This window comes from Sinohyriopsis cumingii, chromosome 1, assembly GCF_028554795.1.
Source record: "Sinohyriopsis cumingii isolate HCF-2022 chromosome 1, ASM2855479v2, whole genome shotgun sequence".
Classification (NCBI taxonomy): domain Eukaryota; kingdom Metazoa; phylum Mollusca; class Bivalvia; order Unionida; family Unionidae; genus Sinohyriopsis; species Sinohyriopsis cumingii.
Window position 1 is genome coordinate 134,166,575 of NC_142961.1, and position 18,928 is coordinate 134,185,502.

The 18,928-nt window shown below is 33.6% G+C and overlaps 1 protein-coding gene across 4 annotated transcripts in view; it reads right to left on the reverse strand.

The window, feature by feature from the left end:
• The window catches only part of LOC149807888 (protein phosphatase EYA1-like), a 365,190-nt gene that overhangs the window by 345,093 nt on the left and 1,169 nt on the right, over nucleotides 1–18,928 (reverse strand). The gene's annotated exons all lie outside the window — the stretch shown is intronic.

The following is an 18,928-nucleotide window of genomic DNA, read 5'->3' on the forward strand; positions in this document are numbered from 1 at the left end:
TACTGGTCATTTTACTCAACATTTATTAAAATAAACAGCATAACCCTGCAAATTATTCATTGACTGATACTGGTCATTTTACTCAATGTTTATCAAAATGAAGAGCATAACCCTGCAAATTATTATCTGACAGATGCTGGTCATTTTACTCAATATTTATCAAAACGAACAGCATAACCCTGCAAATTATTCATTGACAGATGCTGGTCATTTTACCCAATGTACAGGATTGATTAATTTGTGCATCACTTAAAATGAATGACAAGCGACTGAAATTCATGATATTTTACAATCATACAGGTACAAAGTTTTATTTTCAGCTTACATCTCTTTTAATGTTTGCTATTAAAATGTCCTGGGAACAGAATTTTTTCTTGACTGCGAAGTTTGCACTTTTAAGTTAAAAGATTGTGTAGTGCTGATCATAAAGAAGAAACCAGTCAATGTAAGGTGCATATCAAACAGGAACACTCATAGAAATTTCTTTTAAGAACATCTCTCCATGCAGTGAGGTTTTATTATTGATCACTCCAATCTTCTGAAATATAAAGCATATGTACCTAATGTCCTAGCCATCTGTATTATTGTATCCAGTTTAGTGCACACAGGATCAAAAGTCAGCCAAGTTCACAAGATTTCAAAGCAAAAGGTCACCTGCCATATATACTTGCTTATAAGTGGAGTCAAACTTTTTAAAAAAATCCTGACCTGCCATACCATAATGGACCTGCAAGTTATTTGTTCAACTGATTACTCCGGACAAAATGCACAAACCCTGATCTGCTGGCACATTATGCAACAGCAGATCTGGGTCTGTGCAGTTTGCAGTTGCATTTTACTTATAAGTGAGTATATATGGTAACAATCCCTTTGTGTCTAAAGCCTCCTCACACTGGCAGATATAGATCAGCTTATACAAGCCAAGACCTAATATCCTATACAAAAAGCAACCCCTACACCAACATACACAATGTCAAACCTGTCAGTAAGCATTTGCTTATGCATTACTCCCTACTCTAAAAGTAGCAATTTGACAAAGCTTATGTCATGTCACATAAGTGTGTCTGATATAAATACATTCCAAGTTTCATAAGATATACCAAAAGTCTATTCAAACTGCAAACAAAAATCCTGTGCATAGCATAATGTGCCTGCAGATCTGGGTCTATGTTCTTTTATTGATTACTCCTAACTAAATGCACAGACCAAGATCTTCTGGCTTATAATACAACCACAAATCTGGGCCTGTGCTGTGTGCAGTTAGACTCAACATATTTGCCAATATATATGGTATCTCAAACAGTTCAGAGGATATTAACAAAGGCCATTCTTCCGCAAAATTATTACAAAATCATTACGGCTAGTCATAATACAAGAACATACCAAGTGTCATAACATTTCTAAATGATAAAGGAGACACAGATTTTCAATATGATTTTCAAATATGGTGATAAAACCCTAAAAGAACTAATCAAACAAAGCTGAGAGTCCTGTATGCAAGAAAGTCTCTTTTCATAATATAAATGCATACCAAGTTGCATAACGATACATCAAATGGTTCAGGAGATATTAACTGGAGAAGAACAGATATAAGGATGAATTGACAAAATTTATAACAAAAACAGGGACTGGTCTTAAAATGCTGATTAGATAGACTCCATAGTATGCAGATATGATGCCAAAGCACAGCATTTTTCATGAAAAGACCTCGAAGCCTTCTGAAGATATTAAATGAACAAAAGTGTGACAGCCAGACTAATAGGCTGGCTCCGGTATACCCTATCAAACTTCAACAAAAAAAAATGTTTCTACAAATTTTTTAAATACACACAACATATTTGGCATAATCATAAACATATGTGTATAATAAATACATAACAGTCTCTGATACAAATTACCTTAGGTAATTAGAACAAGCAAACAAAACTGACTGATTTAATGAATTTTAAATGTGAATCCAATGAAAACTTTAATATTCTCCCTTTCATATTTCTACACTACTGTGTACTAATTTCTAAAAAAATATTCAAAGCATTATTCACTTTCACAAGTTATCTGCCAACTGTGGTGAAACTGATAGTGTATGATGAGAAATTTACATCTCTGACAAGTAGATCAAACTAACTGTTCATGTATACAAAGGGTAGGGTCCTCTTTCCACATGCTACAAAAATCCTTCCTTTTAGAAACACTTGCATTTTTAAAATCTTGGATAAAAATAAATGTGGTGCAAAAATGTAACATGCCTTATAAACAAGAGTACCCTGAATGGTACATTATATCTCCACCCAATTTTTAATAGTTCTCTATGTAAATACTAAAATTTGTGTTTAGAAACCACTTCTCTTCTTTCAATCACAGTGACCTTGGGCTTTGACCTTCTAACCTCCAAATCGTTTTGTTTCTTCCTTACCCCAAGTGTATACGCCAAACATAATGCTTGGTCTATATGATGCAAAATTAATGCCATTATACTGAAACAATTCTTCTTTCAGTCGTAGTGATCTTGGCACTTGACATGTTGGCCCCAAATTTTATAGTTTTCTTCCTTACCCCAAGTGCAGCTCATCTCTGAAATTTAGTGCAGGTAGGTGATGTGGAAGTAATGTTATTATATGTGATCTACAACTAATGTTTCTGTGAAGAAAAGAAGAAAAAATTCTTTTAGTCTACGTGACCTTGAAAGCTGAACTTATGACCCCAAAATATATTGAGCTCTTCCTTACCTGATCTGCAAGCTATCCACAAAATTTTATAATTGTGAGAAGTGGAAATTTCAACATATATTGTAGAAACCATCAATTGATTTGAATCAAATCTCTGCAGCCATAGGTATGTACAAGCCATGCAAAAGCCCTGGAAACTGTTGATGGTTACAACTCAAAAAGTTACTGAGCACAAAGTAAATTAGTAACAGACAGATGGAGAGATAGATTCCCAGATGTACAACATCATAACATAATATGATACACCTTATGGCTGGAGTTAAAGGGGGGGGGGGTAAAAGGATATCCTGAAATTTCACAGCAAAATCTCTCTCCCCCACCTCCACTCAGCCATATTTCCATCAACACCATAACTGGGATAGAATCAAAACTAAAACTCATTAGACACATTAGAAATGTGATCAGCAACATCTTAAAATTTTCAGCAATATACCCTACTGACCTATTGCCATTTATATGCATAGTGCTTCATGTCAAATATGTATGTATGTATGTGTTTTTGTGTGTGTGTGTGTGTATGTATGTATGGGTTAATGGCATATCAGCACAATCCTGGTTACTTTGATTAAGTTCAGGCATCTCCATCAAGGCATACAAAACAAAGAACAGTGCAAAACAGGGTAAAATCCATAAAGTACGAAGAAAAACTTACAATAAACATCAACGCTTTTCTTTAACAAGTTCAAGATCTCATTATTACGATTAGCACTGTAAGTATTCCAGCGCCAGAAAGGTTACCTCATCTAGTTGTGCCCCCTATGACATTGACAAGCCACCTATTGAATTTCAGAGAGCCTGATGGGGGATTTTCACAATAACCATTGGAACTATTAGTAATTATATTCAAGCACAAACCAAATTTCTATCAAAAATGGTTGGAAAATGTCGAAATAATGACCAATTGAACTGGCATGTCTGTGAAAGTCTGTCAGGTACAGTAGGTGATAGACACAAATACCCAACAAGCTATCAATGTGCCTGTGATTATGTAATGCCTCCTTTTGAAAGCAATACCAATGGTCATGTCACAAAGCATCAGCACATGTTAAAGGTCTGGCTACAAAACAGCAATATATTAATCTTGGCACTGAAAGTGTATGCATGTATTTCTGATTGACATGTACATGCACCCAAACACTGACACTTAGGTTGGACCAGTCCCTCATTTTGGACCTCTATCTATGGCATGGAGGCCTCTGCCTTTATTCTATAATTTTTTTTTACATCTTTCATTTATTTATGATAAATGATGATGTATTGCTATCTATTTTTATGAGTGAAATACAGTATTCCAGCATCAGGCATTTATATTACCCTGTTCTTTCGTGACATCAAAAATACTGACCTTTCATCAGACACAACAATTCGTTTAAAATCGAGATCTATGAAAAAATTATACCCGAGGGACACCTATGCAAGGTCATGCTCTGATGACCTTTAAATTCACCAATTAAATTACATATCACAATTTACGAAACTGAAAAACATCATTCGAAATATGTTTCTAACTGCAAATTATACTCACTACTATGAAATGCAAGACTTTATCATATAGCAAAACTAAAAAGTCACACTAAAACCCTTATCAATGTGCGTCACATCTACATATTATTTCATCTGTCATACAAACTGCCACAAAGTACAATGACTAACACCACTCACCTACTCCCCTCTGTAAAAATTCCCAATTCGATCACGCCAACTTGTTTCCTAAACAGCAGGAACTGTACTTGCCCTAAAGAAACCTTGTGAAAATATGTGCAACTTTTTTGGGCTGAAAGAAAACTATACAAAAGAACACTTAAACTCTTCCATTGGTTACAAAACTACAACCTCAACTGATCAAGAAATACCCCTCCCTGTTCCCCATAACCTTCAGAAGTGCCAATACTTGATACCATCAATGGGCTAAGAGGTAACAAGCTTACACCATACATTATAATAATACTGTACAAATACCACTATTTGTACACAAGCGTATATCTATCTACTCACTCTAAACCTGCTATTCTTCCAGTCAGTAAACTTGATACTGTCAATGGAATTTCCAACTCCTGAGAGCTAACTTACTACACAGTTGTAAGGTATTTCCCCAGCTTTGCTCCTAAAACACTGCACCAAAAAGCACTGCAGATCAATATACCAGGCTACTATTTCAAAACAGTTGTATGAACTGGAACTGAGTGGGCCAATTAAGAATCCTTACCTGTAATTTGCCATACTACCTAATTTACATGTACTTTCAAAGAGACCTAATAGTGCAAAGATTTTACATGTATACCTTTTATTACCTTTCTACTTCTTTTTATTATCATCATACCTGACAACTGCAAAAAATGTATCCCTCTCGGGTCAATGTATGCATCATCACAGGAGCATAGAAACTAGGTCCTCATGACCTATTTTTGGTTGTGAATGGATAGTAACAATCAAAACAAGGCACATATGGGCCTGATATCAATGAACGGTTTATGGTTTAACAATTGGCCATTTCATTAAGCAGGTACATGTAGTATTGTAAGAACATAACCACACATAAACAATATTCAAAACTTTATATAATGTCAATCTAGTATATTTTAATAAATATTCTTTCCAATATGTTAGGTGAGTTCACATATAATCGAACATGCACAAAGCCTCAATGATATCATCCTATTAACAAAGAATAATCAAAATTAGTCGAGAAATGCAGTCAAAAGCTTTAAAGAAACAAGTTCAGCAATTCAAATTTGATGCATGATGTGGTCGTTAAAAAACCTCACTAGTTACAGAACACAAGTCAATGACGGTATAAACTAATTTACCATGTTGGAACAAACTCCAATTGAAAATTCATTCTCCAGAGTGGTTACAAGTTATGGCCATTAGATATGGCCTCTCAGATATGCTCATTATCAAAGTCACCAAACAGCTTGATGTTAAATATAACAAGGTTTTTGAAGACTATCATTAACAAGGCTTTTTAAACCACATGTCACAAGGCTTTTAAAACTACATGTAACAAGGCTTTTTAAACCACATGTGCCAAGGCTTTTTAAACCACATGTAACAAGGTTTTTTATCTACATGTAACAAGGTTTTTTTAAACTACATTTAACAAGCCTTGTTAAACCACATGTAACAAGGCTTTCTAAAAAGTTTGATCAACATCAGCCTCAAAACTTACTGAAAAATAAACCCTTCCAAATATATATTTCCATAAACATGGTATATTACCAGATAAACAATGAAAGTAAAAATGTAAATACCATATAATTATAAAGAACTGCACACACAAAATTTGGGAAAATAAAATTTTTCAAAGAAAAAGAAACATGAAGTCTGCAAGTTATAAGAAAAAAAGGTAAAGACGTTAAAATTCTGCAAAAAGTATATTATAATAAAAGATAATGATATAAATATAAATATAAAATTCTTAAAATACTGGGTAAAAATTTCATAAAAGTCCATTCTAAAAAAAGTCCATGATTTTCTCTGGTGGTACATAAAGTTCATTATTCAAGATCATATAGAAAAACTTAACCAGAATGCTGTGTTTGTAAATCACATATCCCTATGCTTTCCTGTTTTGATCTCAACCCTGACATTTGAGCTCAGTACACAACCAAATCAGAATCACAAATGCCAAAAGGGCAAAAAAGAAGAATAAAATACAAGACATGCACAATGTATATATAACAAATGCAAACAGCTCTCAAGAGAGCTTAAATTAGCAACAAAAAAAAAAAATTAATCAGGGGTATAATGCAAACATTTACGAAGAATATGTACACAAGAGATATATAGTAAATCCCTTTGTTAATCTATGAAGCAACGATAAATCTGCACTGAAAAAAAAACAATGAATTTAAAGTGAAATAGAGTTCGTTATTGTGCACTCATGCATAATATTTTTCACTGTATTCAAAATGCCCCCGTTGCCATCACATTAATGCTTAACATTTCCCTCCTATTTATTGTAGAAATATTGATTATCGTTGAGACAAAAGACATGGGTGTATATGGTAGTTTTAGTTTAAAGGACTTAAGCGGTCAGATATGGTAATGTTAGAAACAAATTCTACATCTGATACTGATAAAGATTCTGACCCATATGACTTGGGGTCTGTATTTGCTATTACTTTAAAACACAAGAATTTATACTGTTAATGAACCCTGACTTTGTCTCCATTCTGTAATTTTGATAAACTATATGCCCTGGTGTAAAACTACCAATCTGTTCTCTGTAAAGGGCAGTCATCTTGAGCCCTAGCATGAGTGCACATTAAAAACTGGCTGGGAATCTACTTTGTGTTGGATGTTACTGTTGGCAACTTTTGTACCCCCAACAGTCTCCTTTTTTACGTGGCAAATTATTATATTTTTAGCTGCTATAGGGTGTCAGTGCACTCTGGGATTGTGAAACCTGAATAATGTGGTCAATGGTGATGCTGGTACAAAGGATCTACTGGTAAAATAAATTGTGAGGGGCCAAAGGTTCTGCAGAAGAGGGAGGTTCTTAGATCCTTCAGCAGGCTGGGAAGAGTGGACTGCATAAGCTGTGAAATCAGAATCTAGTGAAAATCACCTTGTATGCCACAAGATAAATATTATAAATATATTAGGTTTTGAACTTAAAAATCAGTGTCATTATATGTGTGAAAATCATTCTATTACAGCATCATTCTTGATGAACAAGAACAATAATCATAAGGAAACTCAATGAAATAGAGGGGAACAAAATGTCATATCTTTCAATAAAAAGCATATTTCTTCATGTTTTTTTACTTCTGCCTTGCCTATGAGCCTTACAAACATCAGAAAGAAAAAAGTTTCAAAAGTCTATAAATTCAGAGATTTTGAAATTGTGCTGAAGTACTGCAAAGTATCATAAAACTTCTTAACACAGTACCACATTAAAATGGAATACCTTTATTTTCATTTACCCTTCTCTCCTTTCTTTCTGATATGTCAGAATAAGCCTGAATTTGGTTATCTTAGCGCCTCTCAATGCCTACTCAATGTTTAAAAGGAATTTTAATTACCAAAACAAGGATGTTTTTTTCTGATCTTGCTAACTAGTTTTGACCACAGAACTATATAGAGCACAGGGGATCGTATCGTTGCTTAAAATTGACTTGTCATACATGTACTATATAATAAATATGGCTTGTATCATTGCTTAAAATTGACCTGTTATACATTTACTATATAATAACTACAGTTATTATATAGTGCATGTATGACAGGTCAATTTTAAGCAACGATACAAGCCCCTGTGGTTTTGACCATATATGGAATATAAGAAAAGTTATTTCCATTAACAATAGCCATTTCATCAATACATTTAGGCAATAATATTCGGACAGCTCATTTTGTGATACCCTCACACACAGCAGTACACATACTTAGTTAAGAGAGTTGGTGTTTTACAGCACAGCAAAAATAAGTAGGTCATTAAGTGCAAAGAAAATTGGACTAAAGTGTCTTGCCCATGGACACTCTAAACTGAGCTGAACTTCCACTGATAGGATTCAAAGTTGCAGTTTCAGATTCTATTCCTCCCAGCTAACCACTGAGCCACTGTCACCCTGCAATAACTTTGTGGTAAATGTCAGCACTTGAAGAGGAAAAGCATTTTTTTTATTTTACACATACTGATAAAATTCATGAAAAATAACATACTGATGATTCTTTGCACATGTAACCCTTAAGCACCATAGTTGGCATGCTGCCTAAGAGAGATTTAGATGTAATTTCCAGTTCTATAACCACATTTGAATCTACTGCTGGAAAACATTAATTCAAGTCCAATTAAGTCCCCAAGTCTATTCAACCAAAATCCCACTGGCCTACCCTTAATAGATTACAGGGCCAATAATGTCTTTGGTGTACTAACAGCTCAAGCAATAATGATGGTGCCCAGTACCTTGCAATGAAGAGAGCTTTAGGCTGCAAATTTTGCACCTGTCAAAATGATTTATCTCTCCTCTTTGAGGGGGTAAAACAAATCTGTGATCAGCTCAGACAGAACACAATGTTATAACAATTTACTCACCAAATTCAGCAGAAAATTCCCTGTATATGGTACCTGATCAAGTGCAGTATTCTGAGCAGCTGAATGGGCAGGTTACTAAACCCTTCAATGGTTGAATTGAAACAAACAGTACCAGTCAAACCATTTTAATTGTAATGAATCATTTAACATCAACTCCAGCCTACTTTTAAGGTAAAATTTTCCTTACATCTCCACGGTCTGTTCCACAATGGAAAAATGGGGGAGGAGAGGAATTCCACCTGCTATTATTAAACAACATTGACTCAAAAAGACACAGCTTTACTGTTTTAAAGGAATTCCAAAGAATCCTAGATAACACCATTTCTTCTTGTCAACTGCTTATGGCTGAAACTATCTAAAATTGTTTATAGTTAATGTCAGCATCATTTTCAATTCAAAGCAAAAAGACATCATTATAAATCATTTGGAGAAACTGTACATCAATATGATCATCCATCTAGCCATTAGATTTTCAGGATGGCACCACAGTGACCATATCTGATGTCAGACTGACACCCTTTTCATTCTGGACAAACTAGACACCATAAGATGTCATCTGGTGAAAACAACTTTCCCTTTAGGGGGAGTAGTGGTACCAAAATTTTCAATATGGCTGCCATTGCAGCCATGTAGGATGTGAGACCAACTCCATTTTCATTTATAACCAATATGGTACCAAAAGAAGTCCTTTGGTGAAAACCCCATTCTGAGATGACCATACATCTAGGAGTAGTAGCAATAAACAAGATTTTCATTATGGCGGCCATATTTGAGGACAGATCAACACCGATTTCACTTGAATCAACTAGCCTTCCTGAAAAGTCTTCTGGTGAAAGCCCCATGTCAATACAACTTTCCATTCAGAAAAAGTAGCAATAATAAGGTTTCAAGATGACTGCCATTATGGCCATACTGGACGGTAGATCAGCACCATTGTCAATTTGGACCAAACAGACATTGTGAGAAATCTTTCAATGAAAACCCCATGATGATATGACCAACCATTCAGAAGAAATAGCAATGAAAAGATTTTCAGGATTGCTGCTGTGGTTGCCATGATTAATACAGTACAATATTCATCTAGGACAACTAGACCTTGAATAAAGGTGTGTATATTGTTTAGTAAAGGCATCTATATTGGAAGGCAAAGTAACATCATTTGCATAAATGTCAAAGGCCTTATTCCAGCATGATTTCTGCATTTTATTTATCAGTTTTTGAGAAGTCATTTTACTGGTCCCTGTTTATAGTAACAATGGCCATTCTGAATAGTAGATGAACATTGTGTGTGCAAACCTGATATCAGGATGCTTTATTCTCAGATGAAATAGATGCCTTATTCTCAGATGAAATAGATGCTTTATTCTCAGATGAAATAGATGCTTTATTCTCAAATGAAATAGATGCCTTATTCTCAGATGAAACAGATGCCTTATTCTCAGATGAAATAGATGCTTTATTCTCAGATGAAATAGATGCCTTATTCTCAGATGAAATAGATGCCTTATTCTCAGATGAAATAGATGCTTTATTCTCAGATGAAATAGATGCCTTATTCTCAAATGAAATAGATGCCTTATTCTCAAATGAAATAGATGCCTTATTCTCAGATGAAATAGATGCCTTATTCTCAGAAGAAATAGATGCCTTATTCTCAGATGAAATAGATGCCTTATTCTCAGATGAAATAGATGCCTTATTCTCAGAAGAAATAGATGCCTTATTCTCAGATGAAATAGATGCCTTATTCTCAGAAGAAATAGATGCCTTATTCTCAAATGAAATAGATGCCTTATTCTCAGAAGAAACAGATGCCTTATTCTCAGATGAAATAGATGCCTTATTCTCAGAAGAAATAGATGCCTTATTCTCAAATGAAATAGATGCCTTATTCTCAGATGAAATAGATGCCTTATTCTCAGATGAAATAGATGCCTTATTCTCAGATGAAATAGATGCCTTATTCTCAGAAGAAATAGATGCCTTATTCTCAAATGAAATAGATGCCTTATTCTCAGAAGAAATAGATGCCTTATTCTCAGATGAAATAGATGCCTTATTCTCAAATGAAATAGATGTCTTATTCTCAAATGAAATAGATGTCATATTCTCAGATGAAATAGATGCCTTATTCTTCTCAGATGAAATAGATGCCTTATTCTCAGATGAAATAGATGCCTTATTCTCAGAAGAAATAGATGCCTTATTTTCAGATGAAATAGATGCCTTGTTCTCAGATGAAATAGATGCCTTATTCTCAGATGAAATAACTTAAGTTTTGTTTCCTATTTTTGTTATCCAGGGTCTTTGAAAGGGGTCAATTCATGTAAAATAATCAGCCCACTTCCCAGTCACTGTCATTTACCAATTCATAGAGAAAGTAAAGCTAACACTGCCTTTTCTCTGGTCAACATCATCCACCAACTTTTCAGCCAGTGAAAGTTTTTTCTTGTGTGTCTGAATACATCATAATTCTATCTTTTATTTATGTACATGTAATCAACTCTTGTGTCTCTTTTCTTTTTAACAAGAAACGTCAAACAGTTTAAACAGTGCTTTCATGCTTTTGATCAACTTTTGTGTAAATTTTATAATTATTAAATTCTGCAATTATGTTCCAAACTCTTATGAATAGGAATTGAAGAAGTGTGTGAAATTTGATGCACTGCAGCCTAATCAAGGTCAAATTATTACTCCATAAATGTTTATAGGCCAATTGCTAGTAAAGATAAACACATTTATTTTAGATTTCATCCTGTAAAAGTAGGCAGAGAGAACATGTACCTCAATATCTGACACCTGTTTTCATGCCCATATGTTATGTCAAAAAATGGACCAAATTCTGTTCAGCAACTTTGAACTAGTCATATAAATTTTTTTAAAATAAAAAAGTGTTTGGTGGCCAATCAGTGTTATTTGAACAAATATAAGAACCCTTTATACCAGAGTGTTTTATGTAAAACTTAATCAAATAACAAAATGTCATCCAAATTTTTTTTCTTCAATTTTATTTTAAACAGTGCTCATATTTGATAGCAGATTTGTAGAAATCTGAAATGACTTTATACAGGAATGAAATTTTGATTGGTAGTTTCAAAGAAAAAGTTGTTTTTCTATTTGGATCAGCACCAGCTGTATAAAATTTTAAAGCATTTATGCCAGGATGCATTGTCAAATTAATTTTTCTGAAATTAGTATTATCCTAATTAAATGACAAATGTTTGGTAAAAGTGACCCTTCCAGATCTAGACAAATCACACACATAAATAAACCAAGAATTAAATGAAAAATGTTTGGTAAAAGTGACCCTTCCAGATCGAGACAAATCGCACACATACAAAAAAAAGACTCTCAACTCATCCAACATATTATTTTCTTTTGGTTATAATGCTGCTTTTTATCAAAATGTTACGTGTATCTGATTTAATTCATATTTATTTTAATTTTATTGTTTGTTTGTCAGCTTTAAAAATTTATTTACTGTACATGCTATGTATAATATAATCTTGTTTACATGATTTGGAAGTTTTTTTTTCAGAAAATAGTTTGATCTTGACTGATTCTTTTGTAAACACATAAAGCTGACCTGGTTCCCGACCTTAATTCAAAATTAGTAGCAGCCACGTGAACAAGTTATTTTTAATTTAATTTTATTGTGGGAATAATATGGTTGAGATTGAGGCTGTGTTGGATACATGATCCTCAACTTGTAAATAGTTTTTAGTGAAGCAAACAACTTTTATTCTTAGAATAGAATGATTGGTTCTTATCAAGGACATACAGGGGCTACATGATTTTTTATATGTAAACATGATCATGTGACTCTTATCTGAGCATCAGTTTTGTGTAAAATTCAAGTTTTAAACCATCATTTTAGAGAAATAATTTCAGTCGGGCTAAACACTGAGCTGTAAAGGTGTTTCTTTTGTTGTGTCATTTTGGGAATTACATTTTAATGTTTATTCAAATTATTTGGATTCAAAAGGATTAATTCGTTCCTCTGTAAATATTTTTGAATGCTCATACAGAATTCTTGAACAAAGACATTTCTTAAAAATTTTATTTGAATTTCCAACACAAGAGTATTACTTGTGTTTCTACATGGAACTGTAGACCACAACACAATACAAGATACAGCAAACGTCATCGCCTTCCATCTTGGATTCTTCACCAGGACTAAAACTTGATTTCAATATTAGGACTTCTAAAACTGTATTCGTGGATTATTCTTGGCTTATTTCTGGATATGATTCTTAAAACCTAAGTTCTTATTTTTTCATTTTTACAGTATTTTTCCAGAGAAATAAATTGTTACATTTTTCAAAGTTTGTTGTTTTCACTCTTTCTTGTGTTACTGTTTATTTGAGCCTAAACACGTAACATAAGAGAATACACATAACATTAATCAATGGTCGGCAAATCTGTGATCTTACTTTGGCTTACAATAAGAAGCAATAACACCTGATTGGCGCAATTAGTGTGATGATACCTTAAACAGCATTTTTTTTTTAGAAAACAGCATTTGCCCCTAATCAATGTAACAAGAGGGATTGACACTCAGTTGGCCAAAAAAAATTTCAATAGATAAAACCAATTTTCTTTTTTACTGGCAAGTACTGGAACCATCTCAGATATTCTTGAGAAACTCCAACATACCAAATTTGGAAACAAAACTATTTTCTTATGTTTGAGTACAATTTATCATGGTCTTTGGCCTAGAAACTGAATCATGGACATCCAATCGGTGAACTTGTCCCAGACAATTCCAAGATAAAACAATAGGCAAAGTTTGGTTAAATTTGTAATTAATACTTCCTGGGGAAAAAGAAAACATGATTGTAATCAATCAAGTATCCTTAAGATATATCCAAATCCACTAACTGATAAATTCTAAAAACCATCCACACTCGATTTTGTTACCCTTCTTTAGCCAGTATTGAAAGGCAAGACCATGGACCTTAATATCAATGTCTGTGAGCTGTCAATCAACTTGTTGATTGAAATGCACCCAAAAATACAAAGTCTGCTAAAAATTCACATATATCTGTACAAGTCATCATGTTTAAAAGCTCAATTAAGTACAAAAAAAAAAAACAGGGTTTAATAATATAAAACTCAGAAATAGGTCTTATGCCCAACTCAGAAACATTCTCTTCATGAACTAAGATTGGAGAGCAGTCAGGAACCTTAAAAACCCAGGCATAGGAAAACTGATGTTTAAACTTTCTTTCAGGCTGAGGATGGTAGTTTTGTCAATGACACATTCTAATGATAAAGAGATAACATTCTCCATTCTTTGCAAAAAAAAGTGATTCAAAGAAAATCTGAACGAGAAAACTATTGAGAGCCTCTAAAATGTAAAACTTAATAACCACAATTATTGTCATTAGTTGTCACCAGTCAGTGATTTTGAGAAAGATATAAAAACAGCTTTTTCGATGTTGTGTGAACTGTAAGGTATATACCTCTTCCTTTTTCACTGAATGGTCATACACAGGTTCATTTTAATTAATCACAATTACTCAAAGACTGAAGTATATGTTATTTTTTGTCTCAATCTCATTAATGACATGCGAGAGAGGATCATTCCAACTCTCAGACTCCATAGAAACAGAAAGAGAATAAATCCCATGAAGGTGTAAAGTATCTTTAGCATCTGTTTGCTCCATGAATAGGGAACAATCCCAGCTGAGCTCAATACTCAGAAACAAATTACTCTTGAAATTTGAGTTAAGACTTTTTTATTTTGATTTTGACTCTCAAGATTTTGGTTTCTAGAGTCAAATTAGTCTTCAGTTCTGAAATCTATTGAGAACCCTGTGACAGTGATGATAATAATAATAAAAGTGTCTGCAAATTAAGATTAAAGTCACAAAGGATGTAATGGTACAATGTACTTGTGTTTGTGTTCATGTGATGAATCCAGCAGTCAGACACCAATCTGACTCTACCTACACGCTGGAAATAATTTAAACTTCTTGGTGGAATCAGTAAAGTTGTACTGACGACATTGGCATGTTCCGATGCAGATACTAAAAATCCATAATGAGTAAAATTCAAGCTGACTACATGTATTAAGGAAACCTGGATGACCCAGTAACAGTACACCATCAAAGTAGGAAGATCAACAATGATGAGGACATCCACCAATATAATGCAGCAATGATCTAACAAATGTTAAAAATGTTTGTGAGACATACAAGAATGAAACAAAGGTGAAAGGACTGACTTGATGAGAGAATGTGCATATTTTAATGTAAATTTTGTTCAATAGTTGTAATTTTTATCTATTTGCATGCTAAAAATCAGGTATGAAAATCATCCTTTTTTCAAGGTCAAAACCCATTACCAAGATTTGGAAATATCCTAATGTGTCCCAACCTGACTTGTCTTTTGTATCAGCTAGAATCATGTGAATGGGTCCAAAAGCATATTTTCACCTGAAGATGTAGTAGTAAATATGTAAATATTAACATTTTTTTACACATCTGACAAGTTTAAAAGCAGCAAAAGTAGAAAAAAATAAATGTGTTGTTGTTTCATTAAATACTTATATTGACTCTATGGTCTTAAACTGAGCAACAGAAATACGTGAAACCAACAAGTTTTGAAAAATTCAGTAAATAATTTATTTTGCATGAATACAAAATGAAAATTTAAAAAGAACTTAAAGTATTGCAAATTAAACCCAAAATAGTCCAAAATAAGTTATATCACGAGACCGAATGAGTAAAGTTCTAATTAAATTCCAGTGCTGTTCGAAATAAGATTCAGCACTTAAGGTGTTGATGTGCATGCAGTCATGAATGTACTAATGTACCTGTGGCCTGAAGTGTCATAATATGCTAACAGTCTTGCAATTAATCACAATAATATAATGCACGACGTCCATGTCTGAATTCACAATAATTCCAAAGTACTGTTTCTGTCCAGAATATTACTGAGCACATTGTAATTACAAAGAATAAAAATTTCAGTAAATAATTCCACTCAAATAAAAAAACTAAACATGATACAAATGACTCTGCTTCTAATACTATCACAAAAATGAATAATTTTTCAAGTAAACAAGATTATATAAAAAACTAAGACATAAAAGTAGAGCCAGGATGTAGGTCCAAAGTTCATTCCTGGAAAATTCTAAGCTGCAAGCAGATAAAATCTGTTACTAAAATTATAATAAGGAATATGGGAAACATCAGTACAACAGGTTCTTCATGTGGGAATTCCAATATCCTAGACCCAGACCCAAATAAACATCTTTACTGTCACTGATAATGTTCCTAATATTTAACCCACACTCGTAGAGAAATATTAACTATGTGACATTTGTTTATAAAATAAAAACATCAATGTCCCTAGTCAGATACATAGTGAACTAGAGCTATTACCTGTATCAACAATTCTGACACTGCACCGATGGCCTAGTGGTTAGAGCATCCTCCTCAGATGTGGGAGGTCGTGGGTTTGATCCCCGACTGAGTCATACCAAAGGCTTACTTAAATGATACTAACTGCTGCCTCGCTTGGCACTCAGCATTAAGAGGTTAGTGTTAGGACTGTCGGCCTGGTGTCAGGATAATGTGCCTGGTTGGGACATCGTGCTACATGTTTGCGGCATAGTGAACTTGATTTTGGACAAGGTCAAGTCCAAAATACAATTATACACAACTTATAATCATGGAAAACAAAAAACAGAAATTAAATATATATGACATACTTCACACCTACTCAAAGTCCACTCATATTATCCATGACTGAATGATAATATAAGTGTGATGGATGATTATTTTATGTGTTGTCTTGTAAACACAAACATAAAAAGGGTTTTGATCAAGGTCAACTCTGCTTACCTGGTTTCTATTTACACCTGTGCCAGTAGGTGATTAACTTTTATCACTTTTAGGCCATAAATTAAGAGCGAATTACATAGGCTGAACTGATGCCTTTCATGGGACCGCTACAAGTCATGAATTGTGCTTGATTAGCTTGAAATTTCTGTACGACAATCTATATTCTATTCTAATAGCAAAACAGTCTCTCATTTTGTCTCTATCTCCCTCTCTCCTAATTATATTTAGACTAATGGTAGCATTTGTCTAATCTAAATTAAACACTAGCTCACAAACTGTTTGTTTAGCTAGGGTGTCAGAACATTGACTACCAGAGCGGGACCAAGCTCATCACAACGTATATGTACATATTGATAGATATATCATTCAGATCTGGTATTTTGTATTGTTACCAATCCAAACAGTGCAAATAAAAATTGCCAAACACCATCATGTAAAACTAAGAACATAAAAAATAAATGAACAAACATTAACTTGTTTCCGATGTGGTCCTTAATTACTGATCACATGCCAGTCAAAATACACACATGCCACACCCAGAAAAGCTGTCAATTAATTGTTTCCATTTAGAAGAAATATAGTTTACATGTTTCTAACTCTTTCATTAGTGAATCTTGTGGCTCATTATTGTAAGTTATCATTCAAACACGAACGTATATACCACTGCTATGTTGACCTGTGAACCACAACTTTAGAAATGCATGATAACGAATTCAGTACATATCACACCTTTGTTGAAAACATGCATGCCCAAAATAAACAAACCTTGAAACTTTTTTTTTATTTTTAAACTGGCAGCCTTCACACTTCAATTACTGATTTAATAGTCTGACTCAATCTGATTAAAATCAGATCTCCACTGTCCTAAGTTAAGATCATGTTCTGGTGACCTTTGAATTAGCCAATGGAAATGCAGCTTTAAAAATTCTTAAACTGAATAAAATCCTCCAGCACACACTGATGCTCACATTACTCCATCTCCGATACACGAAGATATAAGACTTCATCTGATTGGCTGATAAAATTAGCAATTATGGTAATCCTAACAGCTTTGTCGACATTTAATAATCATATCATAAATTGTCTAAAATTACATTGGGTAGTACATTCCAAGGGTTATGCTGGGAATAAAGTGTACCACCAAACAGTAAATTCTAGGTTTCACTGCATTTCAGACAGCCCTATAAGTGCTAAAATAAATAAAAAGCTGTAAAATATACTGTCAGTGATACAGGCTGTATAAACTCCTATTTAAAGACACTGATAATATGCAATTAGGATTGTTGAAATCATCTGCTTTGCATTTACTTGTCCATACATCCCTTTTATGGAAGGTAATGGACTCCAGCATACTTAGAAGACAAGTGCAAAGTACGTGAATGTGCATTACTACTGTGCTGTACAGACCCGTAGTATTACTTCTGTTGATGTTCATATGTCAAAAGTTTTATTTTTATTATCTTTTCTAAGAGAAAAAATGTTTCAATGTAAGGCATGCACATCTGCCAACTTTATTCTGTGTTGTTCTATCAGCATGACCAAGCATAGCAATATCCCAACTATAGTATTCTCATAACATCCCATATGTTTGTACCCTACTAACGATGTCAAATAACAGAAGGCATCACAGATGTAACAAATGCACAAAACTTGATCATTTCATTTATTGATTTATAAATTCTAACCTGATCGTTGCAAACTCTGTCAACTTGTCGGTGTTTCGAATTAAACAAGTTTCTTCAGCACACAGTCACCATATTTGCTAGGGCATTGAAACACCAAGAATTTGAAAGTGTAAGAGATCGCTTGGCAACAATCAGGTTTGAAATTATTAATTGATCATGAATGAAATGACCCACTTTTGTGAATTTTTTAATTTTTCTTGAGGCTTTATGTTTTTAAAATCAGTAGAGGAATATAAATGGGACGGTGTGCTAATACTCCGACTTCTATCAACATTACCAGGTACCTCCTTTCAACTGTACATGCCATACAAAATTCATCTTTTATAAACATATCCAAAACTGGTTAATGTAAACAAGGCTTCACAGCTAGTTCAATCTGACAATCTAAAATCAAACACTGAGTTAAGACTGATTTTCTTGGAACACCGAGTTAATTTTATCCTACAATGAATTAAAACTGAATAGTCTCTACGCTTGCTATTTTTTTTTGGGACACCCTCATAAAGATAAAGAATGAGCGAAAACGAAATATTATCCAATGGAAATGTATTTTGTCAAAGAAGTTGGGCATTTGTCCATCACACCCCCTCATCCAAAATGACATTTGTTCTCTCTGCAATATTT